The 27,419-nt window shown below is 39.8% G+C and overlaps 1 protein-coding gene across 2 annotated transcripts in view; it reads right to left on the reverse strand.

The window, feature by feature from the left end:
- Positions 1 to 27,419, reverse strand: part of TSNARE1 (t-SNARE domain containing 1) — a 519,764-nt gene that overhangs the window by 64,470 nt on the left and 427,875 nt on the right. The gene's annotated exons all lie outside the window — the stretch shown is intronic.

Genomic DNA, 27,419 nt, shown 5'->3' on the forward strand with positions numbered 1-27,419 from the left:
AGTGAGTCACAGAGTCAACTCCTTTTCCTCAAGACCAGATCAACCCATTCTCCAGCCACCAGACTTAATAACACCATCTTGAGCTGATACACCATGTGCATTTGTCCAGAGTTCTTTTGTTACAATTGAAACAACACTCTCACAGGAAAAATTTTGTTAATATTATTGCTGTTATTAACTTTTCCTTCCTTTTTTTTTTTTTTTTTTTTTTTCCCCTAAGTAGTGTAATCAACCCTCCCATTGCTAACTGATTTACACCCCTCTGCACCTTACTGCATTTCCCACAGCCCCATAGTTCCTCAGCTATTTTGTTCTACAGATACTTTGGCTTCTTACACTGCAGGTGACAGAAGCATCATCTCTTCCACTGATGCTCCAAAGCCCAGCACTTCATTCCTTCACAGTCCTCCCAGGTCCCATCTGCTTTGCTGTGCAGCACTTCCAGCAAAGAACTGTGATTCATGACCTGTCCTCTCCTCCAGAATCAATCACCAACCAAACGAGTGGTTTTGAATAATTTTTGGATTTCCAGATTATTTTTTTTTTAACAAATGAAAATGCTGTGTGGTCCTACCTTCATAGCAGATAATCAGTGATTCATCTTAGCTCTCCATTTGGTTGTCAATTAATCACACACAAACGTTTTCTTTGGGTTTGGAAAGAAAAAAAATAAATGCTTTAAATGTATCATTCCATGTGCACACATTGAGGAGGATCTTTTAGTCAGCTGTGCTTGGAAGGACTTTGCAGGGACAGGGCACCCATTTTGTTTTTCAATCATTTCACTGTGACACTTGGGGGAGAGCACAGGTGTACCAGGGCTATATTGCTCAAAGATTTTTCACCCAAAAAGTGATGCTTCTTCACAGTGGCTCTGCACTTACAGCCTTCATTGCTAGAGGAGTAAATAAAATGCATTCTGCAAGCTGAATGCATGAGACAAGAGGCCAGCTACAATGTCCTCTTTCCTTTTAACCCTGATTAATTCCAAACCAAGCCAGGAAACCTCTCCTTAAAACTGTAGACTATCTATCTTAAAACACCTAAATGTCCTTCACCACTCCCAAAAAGCCAGAGCCTTTGTTTGGTCAGCAGAGGATGCTAATGGGTCATTTAGCTTCAAGCAGCTCAAATATTCCTAATGAGAGTTTCAAAGGCACAGTTATCACTTTTCATGGCTTTTCCATCAATCCCTTTGTTGAGAGATCTCCTTGTTTTGCTGTCCCTAGCATATCAAAGCCCTATTCACTCTTATTTTCACTTTATGTATTCTCTTCATCCCCTTCCTTTTTTTTTCTTGTTTTTAACCAACATAATGAAAGGATAAAACTCACTGATAAACAGAATAAGAGACTCATCAGAGGGTGGGAGGGATGCAGTCAAGCTTCTATTCTGGTATTTAGTTCAGATTTTATGACCTTGTTATCCTGGTAAGTCAGAATAATGATTCCTGTCCTGCTTACAACATCTCTTTGTGGATTCAGTATTTCTGTCCTTCACAGCCATATAATCTGTTTCAGAATTCTTCTGTTAATTCCCAGTCTTTCCTTTACTTTATATTTCTATAAGGAAAATGTTCAGTTCTTCAACTCCCTTTAGTCACCAGTGAAAAAATTGGAGCTTTTGGAGGAGAAGCAGAATCACAGCTTCTGAGCTCTGGTTGATCACACAACCTTTTTCACACACCCTGAGGAAGAGTGACCATAGATTCCAGCTTCTTTTTGTCACCTTGGTGTAAAAATGCTGAGCAAGATGGGCAAAAAGCAACAGCTAACCTCAAGATAAGGATGCACACACTGCTTCAGGAGGAGCTGTGCAAATATCCCTTTCCACATGACTTGACACTCCATGGAGTCACCAATCTTGTCCTGTGAAGAGGACAAGCTTGTAATTTTATGGGATCTTGTGAATCATCCCCTTTGCCCTTGTCAGAGGAGAAAGATGTTAGCATAGAGCAGGTAGGACAGATTGGTAGACCCTGGTATGAATATCCCTACCAGGGTATACTGAGGGAATAGTGTTTTCTTTCCAGAGACTTGGGGGTTTTGCTAAACCTTTTGGACAAAATGTATGGCTGCTTTTTCTACATTTATCCTGCTAATTTGCAAAGCTTTGTCCACACACAGGAGGCACTAGAATTTAGCAATGCCTCTTAAAAAAACATGTTATCCTCAGGGAAATGCATTTCCTAAACCTCAGCGTTGGAAAACGATGACTCCGTTTAACTATCACTTAAAAATGAGTATCTAAGTGGAGATACTGAATTAGGTGATCAAAGGGCTGGAGTGTCTCTCATTTGAAGACAGGCTGAGAGAGTTGGATTTGTTCAGCCTAGAGAAGAGAAAGCTCCAGGGTGACCTTAAAGCACCTTCCATCCCTGAAGGGGCTACAGGAAATCAGGGGAGGGCCTTTTGACAAGGGCATGGAGTGATGGGACAAGGGGAAATTGTTTCAAATTTTGAAAGAGGAGAGATGTAGATTAGTTATTAGGAAGAAATTCTTTGGTGTGAGTGTGGTGAGACCCTGGCACAGGTTGCCTGGAGAAGTTGTGGCTGTCCCATCCCCAGCAGTGTTCAAGGCCAGGTTGGATGGGGCTTGGAGGAACCTGGTCTAGTGGGAGGTGTCCCTGCCCATGGGAGGGGAGTTGGAATTGGAATGATGTAAAACTGGTTGATGTTAAAGGTCCTTCCCAATCTAAATCATTCTATGACAAGTCAACTCAACAAACAAAATTTCAGACTGAATTTGTGAAAATTCAAAAGCGTCCAGAAAGTCTAATTATCTGCTAGAAAATGTGTAAGACATAATTATAAGCAGTATTATCTAAATTCATTTGAATTGTATTAATTTGTCGTGAACATTGAATGGCTTGCTGTTGCACTGCTCTGATTTTACAGCCCTGTTCCAACCTGTTGTAAGCCTATTTCCCATAGCACATAGGATTTGTTGATTAAATTTGAGCTAATTTATTTTCATTGTACACATTTCCCCAAGATGAAAAGAATGAAGTATGGGACAAAAAAATCTTAATCCTGTAGTAAGACGTAATGACTTTTTACTGGTGTGTTTGCTAGGTTCTCAGGTTTTTTTAGTCAAACAGTATAGGTAAAGACATATTTTAATCCTGACAGAAGCTCTTTAAAAACATGTGAAAAAGGAGTGAAAAGCAGGGAAGGAATGAGCAAGGTTATTTAGAGACATTGCTGAGAATCCCTTTATATTGACTGGCAAACTGGATCGGACTGAGTCTGGAAAAAGCCTTTTCCTCATTGTTTCATTAAAAAAAAAGCTGCAAGTCATATTTTACATCCTAGAAAATATTTACTTCTTGGGGGTGAAATGTGATTTGTTGAGAGACATTTTAATTGTGTTAAAAGAGGTGGTTAAGTAATTAAAAACTATTCAATCCCATTTGGGCCCCAGGCCCAGAAAATCAAGTTTTGTCTTGGAAATTCCTAAGCAAATGCAATTATATGGAGAAAAGCAATTTTTTTCTTGCTATATGGATTCAAAAGCTAGCTGGGACAAAGCATAAGTAATAGGAGAGGTCAGAGGAAATGTTTTTCTTATATTTCTATAGAATAGAAAAAAATAAATCAAACCAGTGTTTGAATCATGTATGGACAAGCAGCATCATGCCTCTCTAGCCTGTGTGGATTGGTTACACTGAAAGGAGGATGCTGAGATTTCACAACTAAGGAGAAAAAAGGCCCTAAAAAGAAATATTTTAGTTTAGGCAGGGATCTGTTCTAGAAGAGCTGCTGTCTTCCAGGAATCTCTGAGCAGAAAATACTGCTTCATAGTAGAGAGATCTGTGGTGGAGAGATCTATCAATCTGTGGTGGTTGCATTTTCTATGACTCCTGCAGGACAAAATGAGTGTTCAGGTTACTATCATTAATTATATTAATCTCACCACTATCCCACCTTCTTATTCAATCTCTTTTGGGTTTTAGTCCTTGGACTAGGATAAGGATGATGATGATAGCAGAGAAAGAGCATCACCCAAGATGGTTAAGCCAAGACCATGCATTGCTGCCCCTTTGTCCTTCAATGACAAATAATTTAAATGTTTAACATATCCCAAGGTTTTCAGTGAGGCTGTATTGGCAAAAACCTGTTTCCTGTCCATTTTTCAGTCATCATTTCACAGACAGGTTTTTAAGATAACAACCAAACAGTTACCTTGCACTCAATACCAAAAGATTCAGAAAGAGTAACCCTTTTTACCTACAGAAATACTTATGTGTATTTTAAACAAATTTTTTAAAAAATGAATAAATAACAAAGGATTTTCCAACAGAGCCAGGCTTCTATAAACTCCTGAAAATACCAATTCCACTGCTTGAGCAAAGAAACCACTGAAGATTTATCTGCTGTGGAGATCTATTTCCTACAACCCCATCCAGCAAATAAAACCCCTAAAATGATTGAATTTAGAAACTAGACAAGAACAGGCTCCAGTTATCAGGTCAGATCCTTTTAAAGGGCTCTGCTGGGCAATGAAAACCCACCTTGATTAATTTTCCAGTACTGTTTCCTTCATTGTAAGATTAACAAATCTGTTTGACATAAAATGGTACACTTTATATGCAAATCTCTGTAGAGAGAGTTCTGTGACATTAAAGAGGTTCATACAGTTTTGTTCAGCCTGTCCTCAGAGGTCATTTGCAATTGCACGACAGCATTTGTCTATGCCCTTAATATGCATTTTGAAAGCTAATTTGAGGTCTGCTGGATTGAGAGCCCCGGTCCTTAATTACATTTTGAAGTGTTTATACAGAGATGATATTATGAATCTGAAACCAGTCATTCCAATGTACACCAGCAGAAACTCTGCTTAAGGCTATGGAGTTCTCATGGGGAAAAAAAGGAAATATTGGGCTAACACAGCAGAAAAATCAAACCTTGTAGAGATGTGTTTACCTCCAAGCATTTTGTAAACATACAGAGAAAAATCCCCTTACACTTTCACTACAGTTTTTATGGTTATTATTTCTGCTCTAGCTTCCACTTACATTGATAAGATCCTTTAACTAAGTCACACACAATCACCTCTGATAAGGGTGTAAATGCACTGTGTTATTGCAGTGGAATTGAGGAATATGACCTTTAATGTGTGTACAAATTAAAATGCACTGTCCAAATTTGGTGACCTTTATGGTAAAGCTTCCTTATAGAGTAACTATGAATTTGCTATTAAATATCACTGCTTCTGCAGACAGGCTAGGAAAGGCCAGTGATATTAAGTACTTCTGGTGGTTTTAAATGAGAATGAAGCAGACAAGTTGCAGATGAGTAAAACCCACAAGATAGGAGAGCAACAGGAAAAGGCCAGCCCACACCCAGTAAATATCACTGTGCTGTGACAGGTTGTTTTTGTGACTTCACTTCCACATCACTTGGACTAATTTCAAGTTTTCCCTTATGATGCTGTCTATGTACTTGCCACTGTGCCCTAATTCTGCTCAGTCTTCCCACTCCCCAGAAGTCTCTTCATGCTTTCCTTCTTACTCATTTATCTTCTTTGCATATATCCCAGACAAAACCATCTATTCAGTCAGACTGGGAATGGTCTCCCAGGGGAAGAGGTGGATTCCTTCATTTTTGCAAAGTTTTAAGTCTCAGTTCTACAGGGTGCTGAAACATCTCCCAGAAACAACAATTTTAGAATGTTTGGACCAGATGATCCTTGAGGTCACTTCTAACCTGACATTCTATGATTCTATAGGTAAGGTTCCTCAGAACATTCTATTCTGAGACTGCCTTATTTTCTGCCTAATAGCTATTTACCCAGTGATAACCATTCAGGATTATATTTTCCATGCCTGCAAATGACCTCAGGCTATTTCATTCAAATGAAAAGATTGCAGCCAAAACAAAGAAGAAATCTACTGAAAAATGTCCATGTCTCCCACCCTGAGAAAGATAATGCAAATATCTCTGGAAGTGTTCAAGGTCAGGTTTGAGCAACCTGGTCTAGTGGGAGGTGTCCCTGCCCATGGTGGGGAGTTGGAACTGGATGTTCTTTAAGATCCCTCCCAGTCTAAACCATTCTATGATTTTCTAGTGCCTGCATGCTTGGAGAAAGATGAGGAATATGAGGAGGAATAGGGAGGAAGGTGTTGATTCCATTGGTAGGGTTGCACTTCATAGTGTTCCTAGGAATTTTGCCTGGGAAAGGTATGACTTCCCTCAAACCCTGATTTATGTATACTCATGAATAATTGAAAATCTGAGGTAATTTTCACCACCTGCCAGAATTTCCTATCAGGATGAGGATAGCAGAAGAGTTTTTTTGTGTTGGTTTGCTTAAAAGCAGACAGGGGCTGATGTTAAGCCTATACACACAGATTTAATTACTGAATTTTCTAACTTCGGAATGCTTGAATTAACTATCTTAATATTCCCTTAATATACTTGGATTTTTTTCTAGTGTCTGAGAAATCATTTGTAACAACACATGATAATGGCTTGCATTTTTATCATGTCTTTCAAGGCAGGAGGCCTCCAATGGGATTTACAAATTCACTATAAAGGGGTTTATTTTTTTCCCAGCTCTGGAATAAAGCCACCTACCTCTGGCAACAGTTTAAATTCTACCTAGCAAATCTACCCAGCAGTTTAAAGCAGGTAATACCTATTTCAGGTACACTGCATTTTCCCAACACAGGATTTGCCCAAAGTAGCAAAGCAAATGCCCTTATACTTCTGCAGAAACCACCTTGAGATTTTTAACAGCCCCACAAAAGCAGACTGACAGAGACCTCAGTTCCCCCAATAATTCAAACCCAGAAACACAGTTGCACAGGAACAGAGAGAGAACAATTCCACCACATTAAAGCAGCACTGGGCTCATAGAAAGCCTTCTCTCTGAGCAGTATTTGTTATTTAGATTATGTTACTGCATGAATAGAACTACTTGGTTGGATCAGAAATTATAGTTTTTGGGTGACTGTGCTGCTGCTGTCAACCTTTTGAGCCCAGCAGTTCAGGCAGCTTTCAAATCACCTCTCTTCCCTAGTTTGTGCATCATCATTTTTTCTATCAGGGAGTTACAGGAGCCAGGGCACAACACTTTAATTGCAGGATTAACTGAGGAAATAATTGGCTCATTCTCTGTCCTGAAAAATACTTGGGCTCCCCACTTTGACTCCTTATGCAAATAACAACGAGATCAGGCTTTGCACACACTTGTAAGGGCCAGAGCCAAGGAAACTACAAAGTCTGGCTCAGCTCCACTGGTATTAATGGAACTACTCCAATACAGCCTTACAAAATTCTAGTCTAAAGAGGCAAATAATTTCCCCATAGCACCATGTGTATTTCTGTATGCAAGATTTTTATTTGAAAATATTAATGGAAATAAAACGTGTGGTAAAGGGGTGGAACATCATCCGTGAAGCTTTCAGCCCATCCTCAAACAAATGAGGATTTCTTTGTTATACAAAGAAAACAGAGGCAATGCTGGCAGTTGAGGAAAAACTTCCATAACAATATTTTTCACATTGGGACTGGAAGAAAGGATTTTCTGTCTTCAAAGCACAGTATCCTTGAACTAAGACTTGTCCTCAAATCTCAGCAGTAATTAAAACAAATTACCCTCAGTTTAAGTCTTTAGGCACCAAAGAACAAGCTGAAGGTTTAAGCTGGACTGATTCTAGCACCAGAAGGCAGCTGTACATGTCAGTACACAGCAGTAAATGAGCCACAAAAAAAAACTCCAACCTCCTCCCAGCCCTAGGAATCATAAGTAAACCCAATTTTTTGAATAGATTCCAGGAAGGACAGTACCATTAATGACTCAGAAAGTCTGTGTTTGGAGCTGATGAATCCTCAGAGTGGAAATGTCACAGAACATTAATAGGCAGCATTCTGTGTTTGTATTTTCATTAGACCAGTTGAGAGGACAGAAAAACAAAGAACCCAAAAAAAAAAAAAAGACTTATGCCACTAGACTCTTTTTGGGTTTTTTTTTTTGTTTATTGTGTCCATTGATTTAATACAGGGCACTTCTTCTTACAAAATTTGCTTACCACCATCTCTAGATCACCATTAACTTCACTCCTGTTCTAGTATTATCTCTACTACAGCTAAAACACTACCAATCATGTCAAGCAGTGGTTGACAGGCACAAATTATCATCTACTACTTCATAGTGTTGTAGGACAGAGCTGTCTTGCTCTACTGAACTTTAAATGGATCTCTAAACATGGCAAACAGGGCTTTCCTTCTCCTGAGTTCCAAAGAGACAAAAAATAATAAGATTAAGAGAATATTCCTTAAATAAGAAACCCCAAGAGAACTACCATGCTTTGCAACCAACCATGTTATTAAAGCTCAAGGCTGGCTCTTCCTCCAAGCCATGCTATTTTTCACCAGTTTACAAGGATTTACTGTGTCAAAGCTTCTCCTTTGCTTTATGGAGACCACTTGGGAACAAAGTTGAAAGTAATGCTGAGTAAATTAAATCGAGTTCAGGCATGAAAACCTTGCTTGGGAAAAGCAACAAATTGTGTGTTAGGAACTCAAGGAATGTGGTCTATGAACAACATAGGTCTACAGGCAGAGGAAACACTATTTTACAGCTTCTTAACCTTACAAATACCTGTATGTGTGACTTCACCCCTTCAAACTAGATCTCACAGAGACAAATGAAAAGTCTTAAATCATTGCCAAATGAGCATTATTAATGGATTAAAGGATGTTTCCTTTCTACTGCCTACTACTATCTGTCAAAGCAGAAGTGGACAAAGTCAAATCTGCTGTCAGTGCCTCTGTATCAATTTACTGAGTGGGACAAAATTAAATTTGAGGCACCATGATTTTCTGGAGAAGCCATGGAGAATAGGTTAGACTATCAAAATTCCTGATCTAAGCTTTTGCTGAAATCCAAATAGGCTTTTCAAGGCTGGAATAGCAGTCTTGCTCTCTTGTTTCATTCTCACATTGGTCCATGAGCTTTCTTTCCTGATGGATTAAGCACACAAATGCCAGGAGGCAGCCTGAACTGATATGAGAAAACACCAACTATGGGAAAATTTTGTTTGAGAGAGTATTCTCCTAAGGTTTGCCACTCAGTGTTGCAGATGGAAATTCAGGGAATGTCAAAGAGCAGAGTTCAGGACTTGTAAAGACAACATTCAAATATAAAGACCAAAAAAAAAAAAAAAGAAAAAAAAAAAACCAAAACCACAAAACAACCAAAAAGTAAACCAACCTCAAAATAGCAGGAAAGTGCAGAGAACTATACAGACAGGTATAGAACCCATGCCTCCTTTTCTCATTAAATTGGTATGTGATCCTTCATAAGTCGTGAACTTCTTTGTTCTTTAATTTCACCTTTTATAAGATTATGGATGTTACTTCATTAAATAAATAGGGCAAAAACAGGGAGACCTGTGATGATGGATCTCATGATTTGCTAAGATCAACACACAAGCAGTTGTGTCTTTTAATAATGAGTTTGTATGGGGATGGGGCTTTTTTGCTTTTGTTTTAGGTAAACTGGTTCAGCCATTTCTAAGATGAGATGCACTTCTCTTTAATTACACAGCCACACAATAAAGTTATGGGTTTGGCACTGGAGCTCCTATTGCAGAAAAATAAAATGCAATCCCTTCCTTCACCTCTCAATTCTATGGAGCTCTCTGCAGCATCATCTTGAAATACATGGACTGAACTATTTTACTCTGAACTGTGTTCAGGTGAACAATGTCTGATGTGAAAGCTGAAAACAATCACAGGTCAAAACTCTTCACTGGTCACCAGTTCCTGGTATTCAGAAGCATTCTGCATTATTCAGGTGAACCCATGAGGTTCAATAAGACCAAGCACAGGGTCCTGCACCTGAATTGGAATAATCCTCACTATCAGTAGAGGATGGGGGATGAGGTTTAAGAAAGCAGGCCTGGAGCAAGGACTTGGAGGTGCTGGTGGATGAAAAGCTGGACATGAGGCAACAGTGCATGTTTGTAGCCCAGAAAGCCAGTCACATCCTGGGCTGCATCAAAAGAAGTGTGGCCAGGAGATCCAGAGAGGTGATTCTGCCACTTTGCTCTGGAAAGACCTCACCTGGAGCCCTGCATCCAGCTCTGGAGCCCTCAGCACAGGAAGGACATGGAGCTGATGGAGCAGGTCCAGAGGAATGCTGAGAAAATGATCAGGGGATGGAAAACCTCTCCTAGGAAGCCAGGCTGAGGGAGCTGGGGTTGTTCAGCCTGGAGAAAGGAAGTCTCTGGAGAGACCTAATAGTAACCTTCCAATATCTGAAGGGGAAATAAAGGAAGGATGGAGAGGGACTGTTTGCAAGGGTCTGGAGTGATAGGATGAGGGGTAATGTTTTTAAATTAGAGAAGATTTAGATTGGCTGTTGGGAAAAAGTTCTTTACCATGAGGGCAGTGGAAAAATAGAACAGGTTGTCCAGAGATAGTTGAGGCCTCATCCCTGGAGATATTCAAGGTGAGGCTTGAGTAGGATCTGAGCAACCTGGTCTGGTTGAAGGTCTCCCTGCTTTCTGCAGGGATGTTGAACTAGATGACCTTTAGAGGTCCCTTCCAACCCAAATTATTCTGTGATTCTATTATTCGCTGCTATCAAAACTGTGCATTTCCTGTATCTATATCAAAATCCTTACATGTTTACAACTTCCAGTGGATTCTGAATAAAAGAGATCACTTTGGAATATCAGCATCACTTCACAAATGGCCTTGGAGCCTGACCAAGGCTGAATGGACCTATGAATGCCACAAAAAGTAGTGCCAAGAATATTTCCTACTGAGAGTATCCACTACTAGCAGCAATGAGATAATGATCTGCAAATGAAAGAATTAAATGAAATGATGAGTCTTTAAGGGCAAAATCAAAACTAGCTTTCATGTTTGAGTTTTATCTCACTGCAAGGATAGAAGAGGCAGAAACCAAAGAAATATATCAAATCCACCCTATCTTTGCACAAATGTGTATGATTTCTGTTATGCTGGCAATTTGTTTCCAGTTTGCAAGATTCACATTAGAAAGCAAATCTACTCCATCCATTTCTGCTGTGTAAAGAAAAAACCAATCTGTAAACGTTTTCTCCAATGAACAAGACAGTAGAGAGATACAATTCTCCAGCATGGTAGAAACAGGGATATTTAGCCAAAAGACAACATGTCTATAACTAATTTTTAGCTAAGAAAAAGGCATTCCAGTTACACGCCATCTAAAGAAATCTCTGTAGATACATCAATAAACTGTCAACTATGTTAAGTTTAAACAGCTTTTATGTAATTCTGTTTGTTCTGACAGGGTTTTCTTAAAATATGATGGGTGGTTCTTCTAGTCTGCTGAGAAGATGAGGATAGGAATCAGTTTCCAGGATTAGGCTTATCTGCAAAGCCTCCTGAAAACCAAACTGAACAACTGGTGTAAAGCTCTGAGAAAGTTCTGAAAGTAGTTCTGAGCACTTCCACCTAAACTGAAACCTCCGTGGGAGATTATGTACTGGTGCTATTTGAAGAACAATTCCAAAGCAGACATCTCTAGGGAGGTCCTGCTTGTGGAATTTTTTGAGACAGTGAAGAAACCAGATAGTTCTTAAGACTCTGTAGAAGTGACGGGAGCCTCTGAACTTTTTAAACAGCCCAGATTTTTTCTGTATGCAGCTGATCAAAGCTTTTAGCTCTCCATTCCTTTCTTCCTGGCATCTGTGACAAGAGCTTAAATAGTTGAGCTCCACATGGGAAAAGAACCACACAGACATCTGTATGGGTGTGTGTATATTTTCTGCACGTCAAAACCCCTGTACTTAACAAATTAATTCACTAAGTTTAACTTTTTTAATGCTCACTCCTTTTAAGTCATCAGAGCTCTTTTTTTTTTTTTTTTTCATATAATCCTCTTATTTGGTAATCAGTCTGAGTCTGCCCGTATTTTTTAAGACTATTTTAAAGTTTCTGGTGGAGATCAAGGAAAGTTTTCTCTTGATTTCCTTCACAAAATCCAACTTGTTATTAGGCAGTGGCTTGGTGTGAAACTTAGGCCCACAGTCATTTTGTTTGCCCTTTCTGTTTCTTGCAGTGCCTGTTACAAATGGAGATGTTACTTTTCTTTTAAATACAACAAGTAGACCAGAAAAGAGCTAGAGGAATTAAAATGGAAAAGATGGTAAGGGCTACTGAAATGTGCTTCAATTGGAAAAACCACCAACAGACCCTTTACTTTAGTGAGTCATTCTAAAATTGGCCATAATACAGATTTTAATACTAAAACTCTTTGACATGCACGACAGTCTGTGCACAAGAGAAAACAAACTCATCACAGACATTGAACATAAAGCAGAAATTAGGAGATGCTACATCATGAGCAACAAGCTTCCAGTCACCTCTGACTGAAGTTTCTATTTCTAAAGATATATAAATCTACTCCTCACCATGACCAGCCTTCCTACTGTTAACTCTATGTACTTTAAAAGGCAGAAAAATCATTAATTCATAGCAACTTCTTACCTCAGTTTGAATGCATCAAAGAAAAATTCCTCCCAATCCCTTTGCATCTCAGACATGGGGCAGAGTAAAACTCACTGAAGCAATGGGCAACAAGAGACTTAACACAAGTTTTACAACTCTACTATTCCCTCTGTGATGCTTCAACCCCCGTTTAAAGACAGAGCTTCATTTATACACTTAAGCAAAAAGCTGGAGGCAGAGAGCTCCTTAGCCTTCCTTCTCAAATCTAACAGTCAGCAGGGGAGGAAAAGAAAAATAAATAAAAAAAGAAGTAGGCATAAGGACAATCCCACATCAACTAATTTCTGCTGTGAATTAATTAACCAATTATATTAGCCAAGCCTTCATTTCTGACATAGCACAGCTGACATTAATTGGGACACAATCAAGATAGTAATTCAGGTTAATTGGATTTCCACTGTCAGCAGCTATCAGCTGGTTGCAATATGTTGCTGTCATTTAAGAAAAATTAATCATGGGTGACTTTATTGGATGGCACGAGTTGACAGCTGATGGTGTGGTGATGCTTGGAAAAGTTGGTGATTGCTGTAGACCTAATGAATAGGAAAGCTGGTTGGTTTCCTCTGCAGAGATTATTCTACCACCACTGCCATGTGGAGCCCACAAATCTCCTACACAGTGTGGAAAAAGTGATATTTGCTGACACACATGCAGGCAAAAAAAAGCAGACTGGAGAAACAAAACCAGCCATTCCCATTGAAATGGCACTGCAAAAGGTCAGAAGGAAGTGCATGTTCTCCTGTAGCCTTCAGGCACAAGATTATTGTTTGGCTATTGCTGCAGTGACAAAGGATTCAATAATACAACAGTTCACATGCTGTAGGAGCTGAAATGCCAAGCTTGATCTAGTGGTATTTGCTTTTCTCTACTCATAATAGCCCATTACTTTGGTTAATATCTGGTAATATAATTTATTCAATCTGTTTCCAGATTGTCTGCAAAAATGTCAAGGATCTTATGAAGTCTTTATTTATTAGTAATGTGAAGAAAGAAAAAACCAGCAATGAAAGCATTGTGAGGAAGTGGGGGAAACAAGCTAAAAATTAAAGTGGAAGATTAAAATAATTTAGAGTGTTCTATAAGGAGTAGTAGGAATACATTATGCTTCTGAAAAGAAAATGCAATTTAAACTTTGGGAAAGAAAAAGCTTTAACACCAAGTTCTAGTAGACTATGTAATTATTCTCCAAGGGAGAAAATATATATATATATATTTAAAATTGAAGTACCATTCTAGATTATTCATGACAGAGTGCTAAAAAACTGTATCAGAATTGGGAACACTACTTTGACAGCTGGCCAGAGAATAGTTTCTAGCAAGAATATGATGAATTTATTATGTAACTAATAGAAACCAGTTCTAGATGGATGGAGTACATAAAATCAAATTTGTAAAGGAAAATTTGACACCATGGCTGATGAGTTTGACTCCCTCTTTTCTAGGAAAACATTGGACAGGAGACTGGCATGCACACTCCTCAGACAACACAGCACAAATTCCCACCTTGAAGATATTTTCTTGCTGTCAGCCTGATTAGGCAGAAGCATTCCAGTACCTAAAGAGAACCTACAGAAAGGCTGGAGAGAGACTTTCCATAAGAGTCTCCAGTGATGGGACAAGGGGAAATGCATTTAAATTGAAGGAAAATAGGTTTAGACTGAATATTAGAAAGAAGTTCTCCAGTACAAGGGCGGTGGTGAGACTCTGGAACAGATTGCTCAGGGAAGTTGTGGGTACCCCCTCCTTGGAAGTATTCAAGGACAGGGTGGATGAAGCCTTGAGGATCCTTGTCTAGATGAGAGGTGTCCCTGGCCATGTCAGGGAGGTTGGAATAGCTGATCTCTAAGGACCTCCCAACCTCAAACATTCTATGATTCTGTAAACCAAAGTGGAAGAGAGGAAACCATTCATTATGATCTCTCTTCACAGTAGGTCTGACAGAGCTATAGATACAGGTGAGCAACACACATGAAGTTTGTACCCTATAGAGGTTTCAATTCAGTGAAGTTCTCTGGGGGGAAAAAAAAATTAAAAAAAAAAAAAAGGAAGAAATACATGGCTTTATTCTATTTAAAGTCTGATTCAAGCTGAGTCCAAGCATGTAGTGGGTGATTGCTGTTTAAAAGAGGACTGATAGAGAATGTCAGTGACCTGTTTTGTTTTGTTTGCTGTTCATTTTTAATCCACAATCCTGATAAATCTTATCATATGCTTTATTAAATTGTGGGCATAAATTAGTTGTATAACCCAGGAGTCCCTGAATAAAGAGGTGAAAAGCAGCTACACATGTGTATTACAGTTAATGCTTATCAGATTTACCTCTCTGACAGAAAAATCTGAGAATACATGGTTTTAAAATATTTTTTTTTCTTTCTAAACTTGTCTTCTTGTCTTCTTAAAGTATGATTGATGTTCCCTGCCATTAGCCCTGTAATTTGCAAGAAAGCAGGTACTCTGGTCATCAGTCCCTTTCCTTGCTTCTAAGAGCTCAGAACTTCTTTGCCACGTATGAGTAGGAACAGAAGCCTCTAAAATACTTATGTCCCCAAAATGCTTGGTGCCTTGTAGAGAAGACCCCATCTTCTTTGGTCAGGCAGCAGTTAATTGATCAAGAACCAAAAAGTACAGTTTCTGGGGGAAAAAAAAAAAAAAAAAAAAAAAAGCTTTTTCAGATTGTGTAGAGTGAGATATAAGCAAAGGGGAGACATGAGAGAAAAAGGGAGATTGTGGATGACAATGGCCACATTCAACAGCAAATTAGACATGATTAATTCTAGTGGCTGAAAAAAATCTTAGGTTTTTGTCCAATAATTTCTGGAAGTGCTTCTGTGATGCAGGGAAATGTAATTGCCTACTACCCATGAAAACTACTGCCTGGCCAATAGGCTTGGTAGGTTGCAATGACAGTGTTTGAGGAAGACCCTGTAGCAGGCAGAGATTTAGAATGTTAATTAATTTTTCCTTCTCTCATTACACTGCAAAGGTCCCTCTAGGATCTGGTCTCACATAACTTCTGTAACCAGGAAATATGTGAGAAAGCAGAAAACAAAAGTCATGCCTCTCAGTCAAGCAGACAAAAAAAACCATACATGGAACTGGTTCCACAATGAGAATTGCTATCAGGCTTTTAGCAGTCAGGAGGCCAAAGACTGAGTTCTTCATGAATGTCAGATTATTCTTCCATGCCCAGACATAATAAAAAAAAAAAAAATAAAGTGAGAGGCATTGGAAACAAAGTTTGGCTTCACAGGGTAATATTTCTGCACTGAAGCTTTTGCTCCTGAATGGATAATTTTCTTCTCCATAATCCCAGTCCACCACCCTTCAGAAACTCCTAAATTAGTGCATTTGAAAAATAGGAGGAAAAGACTAAACAAATAGGTGAGTTAAATTGCACTTATCAGGTGAACCATGGGAGTTTGTTCCAGCAATTCAAGAGCAAAGGTAATGGTGAATGGGCATAAAGCATGCTCAATAGAGTTGTGAATTTTGGGCTGGTTTTGCCTTTCAGCTGTCCAGCAATATCTGATCTCTGATGCTTTGAGGAACTTGTGAACCACACCAATATGACCAAGAGCTGCATCTTTAAAATCTGTCATTGGAACTTGTGCCAAGAGGTGGGAAAAAAAAAGGAGAAAAAAAAAAAAAAAAAAAAAAAAAAAAAAAAAAAAAAAAAAAAAAAAAAAAAAAGGGAAAATCCAGTGACACTGGAGCTGTAACTCCAGTGCCATTCTGGGCATTAATCCACACACCTTATTCTTCACTGAAATTTGTTTTATATTTTTTTCTCATTTTTCTCATGATCTTGGAACTGTTTTAATTTCGTGTTTAAATAAAGCTCAGAAGACAATCCAGATGGCAGGCAGGTGAATGCAGTGTTGCTATTTTTTCATCTTGGAAAGACACACAGATGGTATTTCCAAGAAGGAAAAAAAAATACCCATATCTATTGCTACACCTGTTCAACGGAACAGAAATTAAATATTAACAGATTGGGAGGAAAATTTTTCATTATTTGTTTGTTTCACACAGCTAAACACCCTGAGAGTGGAATATTTAAATTCTTTCTAATTGTCTTCATTCGTAGCTTAATCCCTCAGAGCACATTGCCATTAGTAACAGATCAGAAAGGCCTCAGAGCACTGAAGTAGACAACAGCAGAAAAAAACAAAGATGATGCTTCTTGGATGCTTATGTAAAATTGTTCTCTGATATAGCTTGGTTATTTGTTTCTCTGTTTGTTTTTTCTGCTTTTTCTTTTTTTATTTATTTTAATGCAAATATATGTCTCAAATTGACAGGTACCCAGTACCTGGGTGCCACTGTATAATGAGAAGACAGAATCAGGCTCATCTTTCTAACCTCCTGTTGGAACAGCAGATTACAAGGAGAGATGGGAATTCTTAAATTCACAACCTGAACCCTTTGACTGTAAAATCATTGCAACCGAAGCCTTTTTGGATACATCAGGCTATGCTGTTCAAACTACTGGAATCAAAACAATTACTGTCTTCCTGTAATTAGTTCTGTTGATCTCATTAGCTGGGCTCAGGTGTTGATCTCTTGATTGTTGTCTTGTAGATGTCGTGAATCAATAAATGAAAGTGTGGTCACAGTGGCAAAATAAAGTGAGAAATTACATTTTTTAAAAAAGATAGTTTCTCTTTTTTTGTAGACCTTTTAATTTTCTTAAATTTGCTTCTCCTTACAGTAGATGATTCAGGTCTTCAGTGTTTTTTTAAGAGTCCGGAGGAAGTCTTCCAGAGGAAAAAAACAGAACACACTACAAGTAACAGAATTTCCATGTATCTCTCATATCCTACCTCAACTCATGAATTACTCATCGAAGGAGAGATGTTCTGAACCTGGGGCCTATCCAATGCTTAATCTTCACCAGAACAACCATTGAGGGTGCTAATACTGCTCTGAAGCAGATTTTTCTGGTTCAGGAACTGGCTTCATCCTCTTTTTGGGTCTAGCTTGTCCCCAGAAACTCAACTAAGAGGAAAGAAGTTTGGCCAGCAGGTCAAGGGAGGTGATGTTCCACCTCTAGTCAAGTTCTCTTGAGATACCACTTGGGGTAATGTGTCCAGGTCTGGAATCCCCAGCACAGGAAGGACCTTGGACTTTTGGAGTGGGTCCAGAGGAGGGCCACAAAGATGATCAGACATTTAGAGCACCTCTGCTATGAAGACAGGTTGAGAGAGCTTGTGTTGTTCAGCCTGAAGAAAGCTCCACAGAGACCTTTAGTGGCCTTCCAGTACCTGAAGGGGCTACAGGAAAGCTGGGAAGGGACTTTTTACAAGGACAGGGAGTAACAGTACAAGGGGTAATGGCTTAAAACTAGAAAAGGATGAATTTAAATTAGGTATTAGGAAGAAATTTTTTCCTGTGAGGGTGGTGAGACACTGGCACAGGTAGCCCAGGGAAGTTGTGGGTGTTCCTTTTCTGGAACTGTTCAAGGCCAGTTTGGATGGGGCTTGGAGCAACCTGAGCTAGTGGGAGGTGTCCCTGGCTGTGGGAGGAGGGGTGGAACTAGGTGGTATTAAAGGTCCCTTCCTAGCCAAACTATTTTATGACTGTATGGTAACAGGTATAAAGCAGCATTGTATCTGAAGTGCACCTCAACATGAGACACAGAGTCATTTCACCAAAAGGCCAGAGATGTGTCAGTGGTCTAACACCAGAACAAACATGTACTGCTTGTGTTTGTAATGTATCTATAGACATTTCTACTACAGAGATTTACAGTATAGCAGCTTGGCAGATGCTGAGCCCTTTCTTTCTGGAAGTTGAGTCGCCAGCCTATCAGGAGAGGATGGCAACAGATTTAATCTCTCAGTTGGTGAGCCATATTTTGGGATTTTTCCCCTTCAGTTTTCCTAAAAGGCAGTACCTGGCTTTGCAAGACATTCCTTATTATAACTTCAGCTTTGTGCTTTAACTTGTAAAAGTGCATATGACATATTCAGAGGAGAACTAATCTTTTCCAGGTGAAGGCTGTCTGGTCAACCATGCTTGAAATGCAAGGAGAAAATGTGTAAAAAGGCAGGTGCAAAGTTTAGCTCTACAGTGCTTAACTGATCGACCTGACATGACAAAGAATGCTTTCAACTTGCTTGTAGACTACTACAGGAAATTCAGAAAACAAGCAAAAGAAATTGCACATTCTTACAGAGGAAAACATAAACTTAAGGTAATTTATGAAATTCATTTTAGAAGACCAGATACAACCCAATTCTTATGGTAACTTCTTTATTTTACGAAGCTCAAGAAGGTGGGAGGGGTAGAAAAGAGGACAAGACTCTTTGTCAAAGGCACTGCTGCTTATTAAAGAATTATTATTAATTCTAGAAGCAACAGGCAAAATTCTATACTAATTGCAGAATTATTTCCAAGACATTACTGCAGACTAATTCATAATTTCTGAATGTGCTGATTGCATGAAGCCTGGGAGCAGGCACAGTAGTGGGGATTTGTTGTAACTATCAAAAAACCCAAAGAAAATTTTTATACCTGAAGCACCCACCTGTTGATTAAAGAAGATTACAGGAAAATAAAAACAGAATCTATGTTGTGAAGTGAAATTTCAGTTTGTGAGGCTTATAGTTAAGGTTTCAAGGAACAAAAATTGCAGCTGTGACTTCTTATATCAGGATAGAGTAGCCAAGTTAAAATGACCTGGTGGCACCTGATAATGATGGATATAGATGACTTACTTACTGGACTGGAAATCTGTAATTTCCAATGGATTAATGATCATTATTTGAATACAGTCAGTATAAAAAACAGACAATTCTAAGTCAGTAACATCTTATATATAATTGGTGCCTCAAAAGGGCACATCTACAAACATTGAGCAAGTCCTGAGAAGAATTCACAGCAGAAGACATGTAAATAGAAAAATGAGACAGAAGATTTAGAGAACTCAAAAGAACAGCCTATTAACTGCCCAGCATGCCTTGATCTAACAATCTAAAAATTGAGAGTTTCAGTTAATACTTCATTCTGATTCAGTAATAAAGAGTAAGGAGCAATTAGAAATTGAAGGAGTTGTATTGTGAGTGGGGGAATGCCCTCTGCAATCCTCTACTTTTATATCCAGCAGACTGTGTATGTCCCTACATTGGTAACCATAGCTCTTAGTATATCACCAATGCCTGAAGCCCCACAAAACACCCAAACCCCACCTTAATCTGTAATATCCTCAAGCTTCAGTCATGACAGATGCTGACAGACTGATTAAATGTCTCATTTACTTAAGAGATGAAGCTTAAAAATATAAATGCAATATAAATAGAGAGAATATAATGTCACCTCCACATTACAAAGAGAAGCTAAAGGCATCAGTAGAAACAATTCCTGCCCAGGCTAAAGAAACAAGTTTTGGGATTTTGGGGAAAAAGAAATTAAAGAAATCCAAGCAATGTCACAGATCAATTAGGGTGGAGAGAGAACACTGCTATTAAGGACACAAAAATACAAAAGCATTCAATAAGCACTTCTCTCGTTTCTTTGAATAATGAAACATCTTATGCTTATATCCCTTTGTGGATTGTATTAGGAATATAGAAGGATTTTAAAAATTTCTTTCACCAGCAAGTCTGGATAGCCTTTTCTCAAGGGCTCCTAAAGAGACAGCCAAGTAGCCTTGTCCCACTGGTGTGTCAAGAATTAATAAGTCCCAGGATACAGGGGACATAGGAAGCTGTGGAATGAAAGTTTATGTTACATCTCTAATCAAAGAAATGCAAGAGTGGCAAGATAGGCAACTACAAGGTGCTGCTAAACCTCAAAAGAATATAAGACAGGCCTCAGCTGAGGTTGAATTAAGGTATGGAGCTGGACCCAGTATTAGCCAATTTATTTATCTATTTTTAATATTAAATATTTGCATTAACTTCATTGCATTCTGAGAAGTTAGATAAATGATTGGCAAAGGTGACTGAAGATTCAGTTGTCAAGTACAAAGGGTTTGACTTCCACAGGCTGCAACGTTCTAATGGAAAACATAACACTGAGAACTTTCTGTGAAACACAATTTCCATTTCAAATGAAGAAGCTTGCTTATTTTTGGTATAGAGTAAGGAATCAAGTTCAGGAAAGGCAAGAAAAGTCTGACTCCATCAATAATCCCTCATGATGTTTTTTCTGGGACGTGGTCAGAATCACAAAGCTTTCCCATTCTTCACGCTGTTGCTGAGTGATGCCTTGGATGCAACAAGTTCTGACCTGGTTCTCAGGAACAGCCACTGGATGTTACATTTCTGAGTTTTATATCAGATTCAAAGCGTGCCAACGAACACAAGGTGATAGGCATGACAAAATAGATCTCTCCAAATAAAAAAAATCCATTTCAGTGTAGGTAAGTGTAAACGCAGATCTATGAAAAGGGAAAGTAATTCACTGGGAATGGGAAATTGTGCCAGAGGGCACAGAGGACTTAAGAGTCAAAGCAGATAAACAGCTCAAGAGGACATATTGATGCAGTCAGATGTCCATGGGTCTTAGGGAAACCATGGCCATGCAATGTGGCAATTAGTAGTGGGAGGAAATTCCAAGACATTGAGGAGATTGCTATGGAAATGTTGAGTATATTTCCAGTACTCATGGTTTAAAACATACACTAAGTAACAAAATGTAGATCAGAAAAGTGATTTAAGGGCTGGAAAACTCATTCAGTGGAAGACAGAAAATTAGAATCTGTGAATATTTGCACAGAGAGGAAAAAAAAAAGTAATGTATTAAAAGGCTCTTTAACTTGATGGAAAAGACTCCACAAGAGTATGTGGCTGGAAGCAGACATTAGTTCTATTCTAATTAGAAACAAGGCACAGTGCTTGTGAGGTTGGTTAACTACTGGAACAAATGGTAATTTCTGAGTCTGGTCTACTAGCTAAGCCTGGACACTTCAGTGTCATAGATGTTTTTAAAACACACAGTTATGAAACTCAATGTAAGTACAAGTAATTGAGATGATATATAATCAATCAGACAGATCATCTAATTGCTTATGAAAGCTGATGCATGATCAATGTCATACACAAATTCCCTGAGGCTTCAGGACTGTAGCTTTCAACACTTTAACTCAAAGAAGGGAAAAAGTGAGCATTTCAGGCAGCAAAGTTATGTGCAAAAGGGAAGGAATCTGTACTGTTGCACTTGTCCTAAATGTAAGCTCCATCATTTCCAACCAGACTTATCAAAATTGTGTAAATTCACAATCTTCTGTAAAGACCCAGATCCCAAATTTCTAGTGAAATATCTAGGAGGCAAAGCTTTGTGTTACCTTCAGTGGTGATTTGTGTGTACAGCAAGTTCTATTTATGAGGTTTAGATGTACTTTATGTTGTTATGAAGAACCCTGTCTGAATTATGTCTATTAAATCCCAGAGCACTTCCATATTCCTAGGAATGTTGAGTACTTCGGTTGACCCCAACACCACAACAGAACAGAACTCTCTGTATATTCACATATATATTATAAATATATATATTATATATATTTAGTATATATTATATATATATATATATTTCCAACAAGGAGATATGGGTCCTCATAGAAGCTATAGGTTGTTTCAGAAAATGCTTAGTCTGGTGGCTGAGGTACCAGGACCTCACGGAATGGTGAGAGATGCTCTGAGTTGAAGCAGTTCCTAAGAAAGGTGGAGATGGAGAGATAGTGAGATGGAGAGGGACTTTTTGCAAGGGCATCCAGTGATAGGAATAGGGGTGATGGTTTCAAACTGAAAGAGGGTAGATTTAGGTGAGATATCAGGAAGAAATTGTTGACTGTGAGGGAATCTGGCACAAGTTGCCCAGGGAGATTGTAGGAGCCTCATCCCTGGAAGTTTTTAAGGCCAGGTTGAATGGGGCTTGGAGCACCGGGTCCAGTGGAAGGTGTCCCTGCCCATGCAAGGGGGTTAGAACTAGATGATCTTTAAGGTCCCTGACAAAACAAACTGTTCCTTGATTCTATGAAAGCAAAGGCCTCAACTTCAGTCTGGATTAGTTTTTGACAATCGAGAAGCACAGGGTGTAATTTGAGCATCTGGATCCCTCCCGTAGTAAATAAAGACAGTGGATTGCTAATGGCCAATGGAAGTGTTGGAGGCTTTGGTGTCATCCCACAGAGTACTGAATGTCCATGCCCAGACCCCCCTGCCAAGTGGGACCTTTGTGAGGAGAGGTCAAGGCTTCATCTTGACCCACAGAATCTTCCTTCCTATTTTCTCTCATTGTCCTGTTGAGAGGAGAGTATGGAAAAAGTGGCTGAGAGTTTGGCCTGTAGCCAAAGAACATCCCACAAAGATTCTGCTCACCACTGTTACTACAGCTGATGGCCAGGCTGGTCCAGTCCAGAAAAATGTCAGTAGATTCTCTTCTGCTTTGCATGATTCTCTCACATTGTGAGAGAGAACCAAAAAAAGATAGATAGGGGAATCAGCAGTAGCAACTTGCAAACAACTTGATGAACAAAAAAGCAATCTGAATTTGTCCTATTGTGAAGGGATGTCAGGAGATGAATGGCCATTGCTTGCCTTCCTAAAACCTGTTGTGATGTTAGCCCATGGCCATGTTTTGCAGTTGCTATTCCATTCCCTGCTCTGAGAAAGAATAGTGTGATTTCTTTTTCACTTATTTTACTGTCACCTACAGCAACCCAAGTGGGATGTAAAGAGAAAAAGAAATCCCTTTTTCCTTCCCCCCTCCACGTTGTTCAGTAATCACTCAGAGCCAAAAAGTCATTATTACCTGCACTCCAGATTGCTTTCAACAACTACCACCAGGGATCCTTATTGTCCTGGAAGAGAGATGGAATTTGCCAGCAACTGTAACACCAGCATAACCCATCTACTCATGTAGACAGCTCCATATAACATCAAGATTACTTGTGAAAGCGTGGACTTTTGCAAGCACTGTCTCCTGTCATAACTAACTGAGGAGAGGACTCATGCAAACATCATAAAGTTCAACAAGGCCAAGGGAAAGGCTCTGTACCTGGGTCCAGCCAATCCCCAATATGAATACAGGCTGGGGGATGAATGATTGAGAGCAGCCCTGTGTCTGTGGAGAAAGACTTGGGAATACTGGTGAAGGAAAAACTGGACATGATCCAGGATTGTGTACCTACAGCCCAGACAACCTTATCCTAGGCTGTATCCCAAGAATTGTGGCCACCAGGTTAAGGGAGGTCATTTTCCCTCTCTGCCCCTTAGGAGACCCTACCTGAAGTGCTATGTCCAGCCCTGGGGGTCACCAGTATGAAAAAAAAATGGAGCTGTTGGAGCAAGTCCAGAAGAGAACCACAAAAATGGTCAAAGGGCTGGAGCACCTCTCCTGTGAAGACAGGCTAAGAGAGGTGTGGTTATTCATCTTGGAGAAGAGAGATATTATTGCAGCCTTTCAGTCCTTAAAGGGGGCTTAAAAATTGGAGAAAGACTTTTTACCTTGCCTTGTAGTGACACAGAATCACAGAATAATTTGGCTTGGAAGGGCCCTCTAAAAGTCATCTAGTCCAACCCCACTGCAGTAAGCAGGGACACCCCCAATAAGCTCAGGTTGCTCAAATCCTACTCAAGCCTCACCTTGAATATCTCCAGGGATGAGGCCTCAACCACCTCCCTGTTCCTTTTTTCCACTACCCTCATGGTAAAGAACTTTTTCCTAACATCCAATTTAAATCTACTCTTCTCATACTTAAAACCATTGCCCCTCATGCTATCACTCCAGGCCCTTGCAAACAGTCCCTCTCCAGCCTTCCTGTAGGCCCTTTCAGGTACTTGAAGTTTGCTATTAGGTCTCTCCAGAGCCTTTTTTTTCTCCAGGCTGAACAACCCCAACTCCCTCAGCCTGGCTTCATAGGAGAGGTGTTCCATACCCCTCTGGACCCATTCCATCAGCTCCATGGGGGACTCCAGAGCTGGATGCAGGGCTCCAGGTATTGGACATGGCAGGGGGCAATTGTTATAAGCTAAAAGGGGGAGATTTAGATTGGAAATTAAGAAGAAAACATTCTGCTGTGAGGGTGGTGAGGCACTGGCACAGATTGTCCAGTGAAATTTTGGATGCCCCATCCCTGGAAAAGACCAAGACCAAGTTGGATGGGTCTTGCCCATGGCAAGAGGATTGGAATAGCTGATCTTCAAAAGGCCTTTCCAACGTAAACCATTCTATGATACAGAATCACTTTAATAATGCAATAACTGTTTAGGAAGTTATATGTTACATATGATTCCTTTCTGGTGCCATTTATTACTCAGTACTAAACCAGTGCTAAGAATTCTGACCATGCTGTACCTGGCAATATTTTGCCCATGATTCAACAGTCAGTTTCAATCAGCTCTGGAAAGGAGAAATGAACATTTCTGAAGAGGGGAAGTGTGCAGTTCTGCTCCATTAGCTATTACCAGTTCTTGCCTTCTCAAGAAAATATTCAAGGCAATAATACTCATCAAAGGGAGATAATGGACACATCTCATCACTGAGCCCACATGTGAAAGACTTCAGTATGCCATGTTGCAACAGAAAAAACTTTTGAGAGGAAGAAAAAAACTAGTGCCTAGTACCTCAAGCAGGGAAGAAGTGACACCAAGTTTTATATTTTGTCTGAAAACAAACTTAACGTCCTTAATGGTGAAAGGAAAAGGGAGGAAATGTTTGGTGTCTAAAAAAACTTAGTCAACTTGCCTGCCTTCCAGAATTGTTAAGCAGGAGAAGAAAGCAGGACCAAGCAGGCCATTCTTAAGTGGCACACTCCTTTCTGAAAGTGGTAGCATCCCTCTGCTTAAATGAAGCCTGGGCCACTGATGGTGTTACTACATCATTTTCCACTCTGCTATTCTGAAACGGCAAGAGTAATCAATCATTTACTTATCAGAGAAGCAAAACAGACTTTTCTTGGAGGGAGTGTAAAAAAGTGCTACAATAAAGTAATTTTGCCAATTTGAGTGTTCCACTTGACAACTATTTGCATAATAAGGTTTTGCCAAGATAAGAAGATTGGTAATTTTCAGCAGCATGGAGAGGATTGAAGTTTTTAAGCTTTTTTTTTTTGCCCACTATCTACACACTCACAGACCTCTGCTCTTGATGTATGGTTCTTTTTAAAGTCCTCCATCTGTTTCCGTTGTGTAATGAATTCTGTCACTCTCAATTGTGCTCCTGAGCAGTGAACAGTGGAAGGGAGTTTGCATGCTGATTATAAAAAGGTACCGTCAGCTCTTATTACAATGGAAAACCCATCTCTGTGTGAAAGTTTAAGGCACTTAAAAGCTTAGTCTCCCCCTTCGAAGCCTCCTCTAGATCACACTGTCAAAATTTGACAGGGTGTGCAGGAGAGCAGAGGGTTGGGCTGCACTGGCAGGAGGAGAATTTCAGAGAAATGGAAGTAAATCCAGCTTTCCCCCCTAAGAAGCTGACGGGAGGGATGCAGCAGCGCAAATGCCGCACGGAAAAGTTGTTCCACATGCAGCTTCCACCAGAGCTCTGGAGGAAAAGGATGGCAGGAGGAGATCAAGGCTGTCAGATTAAGTCTCTTTCCTTTTCCTCACCCTCATGAGCCTGTTTATCTCATCCTGAGACTTGTCAGCAGTTTTCTGTTTGGGATTGGTGGGAGGGCAAGAGGAAGACAGGCAGAGATTGCCGGGTTAAGTATTAACATAATCTTAGGGGCTTTGATAGCAAAGTGCTCTTGAAGGATTAGAATGTTAGAGAAAATGTAGAACATGCCTACACCGTGCTGTGGAAAGCTCTGCAGAGATCCCAGGCTGGGGAGAATCAACTTGGTCTGTGCAGTGTTGTGCCAGCTCACTCCGGAAATTACACCATGACTCCTGCTCAGGACAGTCCAGGTAACAGGCTCAACAAAGACAAATGCAATAAAGGAGATTTTTCTCAATATCTTGGGAGCATGTTTTCTGATTCCAAGTGTCCAGCATCCAGCCAGCTTGATAGGCAACTTTTAGAACAATCTTGGGAGCAGGTGTGGTGCAGGTGGACTTAGCTGGGTGAAGCAGAGAGGTGATAATCAATAATAGTCATGGATGTAGAAAGAATTAATTAGAATAGTCCAAGATCCTGGTGGGAGATAAAGAGAAAGAGGACCCCAGTGCAGACTCTGGACTTTAAGAAAGCAGGACTTGACTTGCTAAGATATTCAGTCGGTGGGATCCCATGTGAGGCAACTCTGAATCAGAGAATTACAGAATTATTATGATTGTAAAAGACCTCTAAGATCACCACATCAGCATTAAAAAAATAAATATTTATCAATATCTGTAACACCATACCCACTAGAGCATGTCGTGAAGTGCCTCATCTACATAGTTTTTAAATACTTCCAGGGATGGTGATTCCACCACCTCCCTGTGCAGTCTGTTCCAATGCATTAAGCTCTCTCAGTAAAGAAATTCTTCCTCAGATCAGTCTAAACTTCCCTTCAAGCAGCTTCTCTAGTTCCATCATTATTCATTTGAGAATATAAATAATGTCCTTCTCTGAACTTCTCTGAACTCACTCCAGCATCTCAATGTCTTTCCTGTAGCAAGGGACCCAGAACTGAATACAGTGCTCAAGGTGTGGCCTCACCAGCCCTGAGTACAGGGGCATGAGCACCTCTAGGAGGTAATATCATGGGCCAAGGAATTCAGAAAAGTAAGTAGTGTTTTAAGGACAGCAGCCTCCAAGCACAGAAATGGTGGGAATGCTGCATCCCAACACCCAGCAAAATCAGGAGAGAAGCTTGGCTATGCAGAAAACTTAGGAGAGAGCTGCAATGCAAAAAGACAGTACTCAGGAGGTGGAAACATCAGGGTCTGAGCAGGAGGTTAAACTAGAGACCAGCTAAGGTTCCTTCTTGCCTGAATCGTTTTATCATCTCATCTCATTGCCCTGGTAATCACTCATCTC

The sequence above is a fragment of the Heliangelus exortis genome, chromosome 2, assembly GCF_036169615.1.
Source record: "Heliangelus exortis chromosome 2, bHelExo1.hap1, whole genome shotgun sequence".
Classification (NCBI taxonomy): domain Eukaryota; kingdom Metazoa; phylum Chordata; class Aves; order Apodiformes; family Trochilidae; genus Heliangelus; species Heliangelus exortis.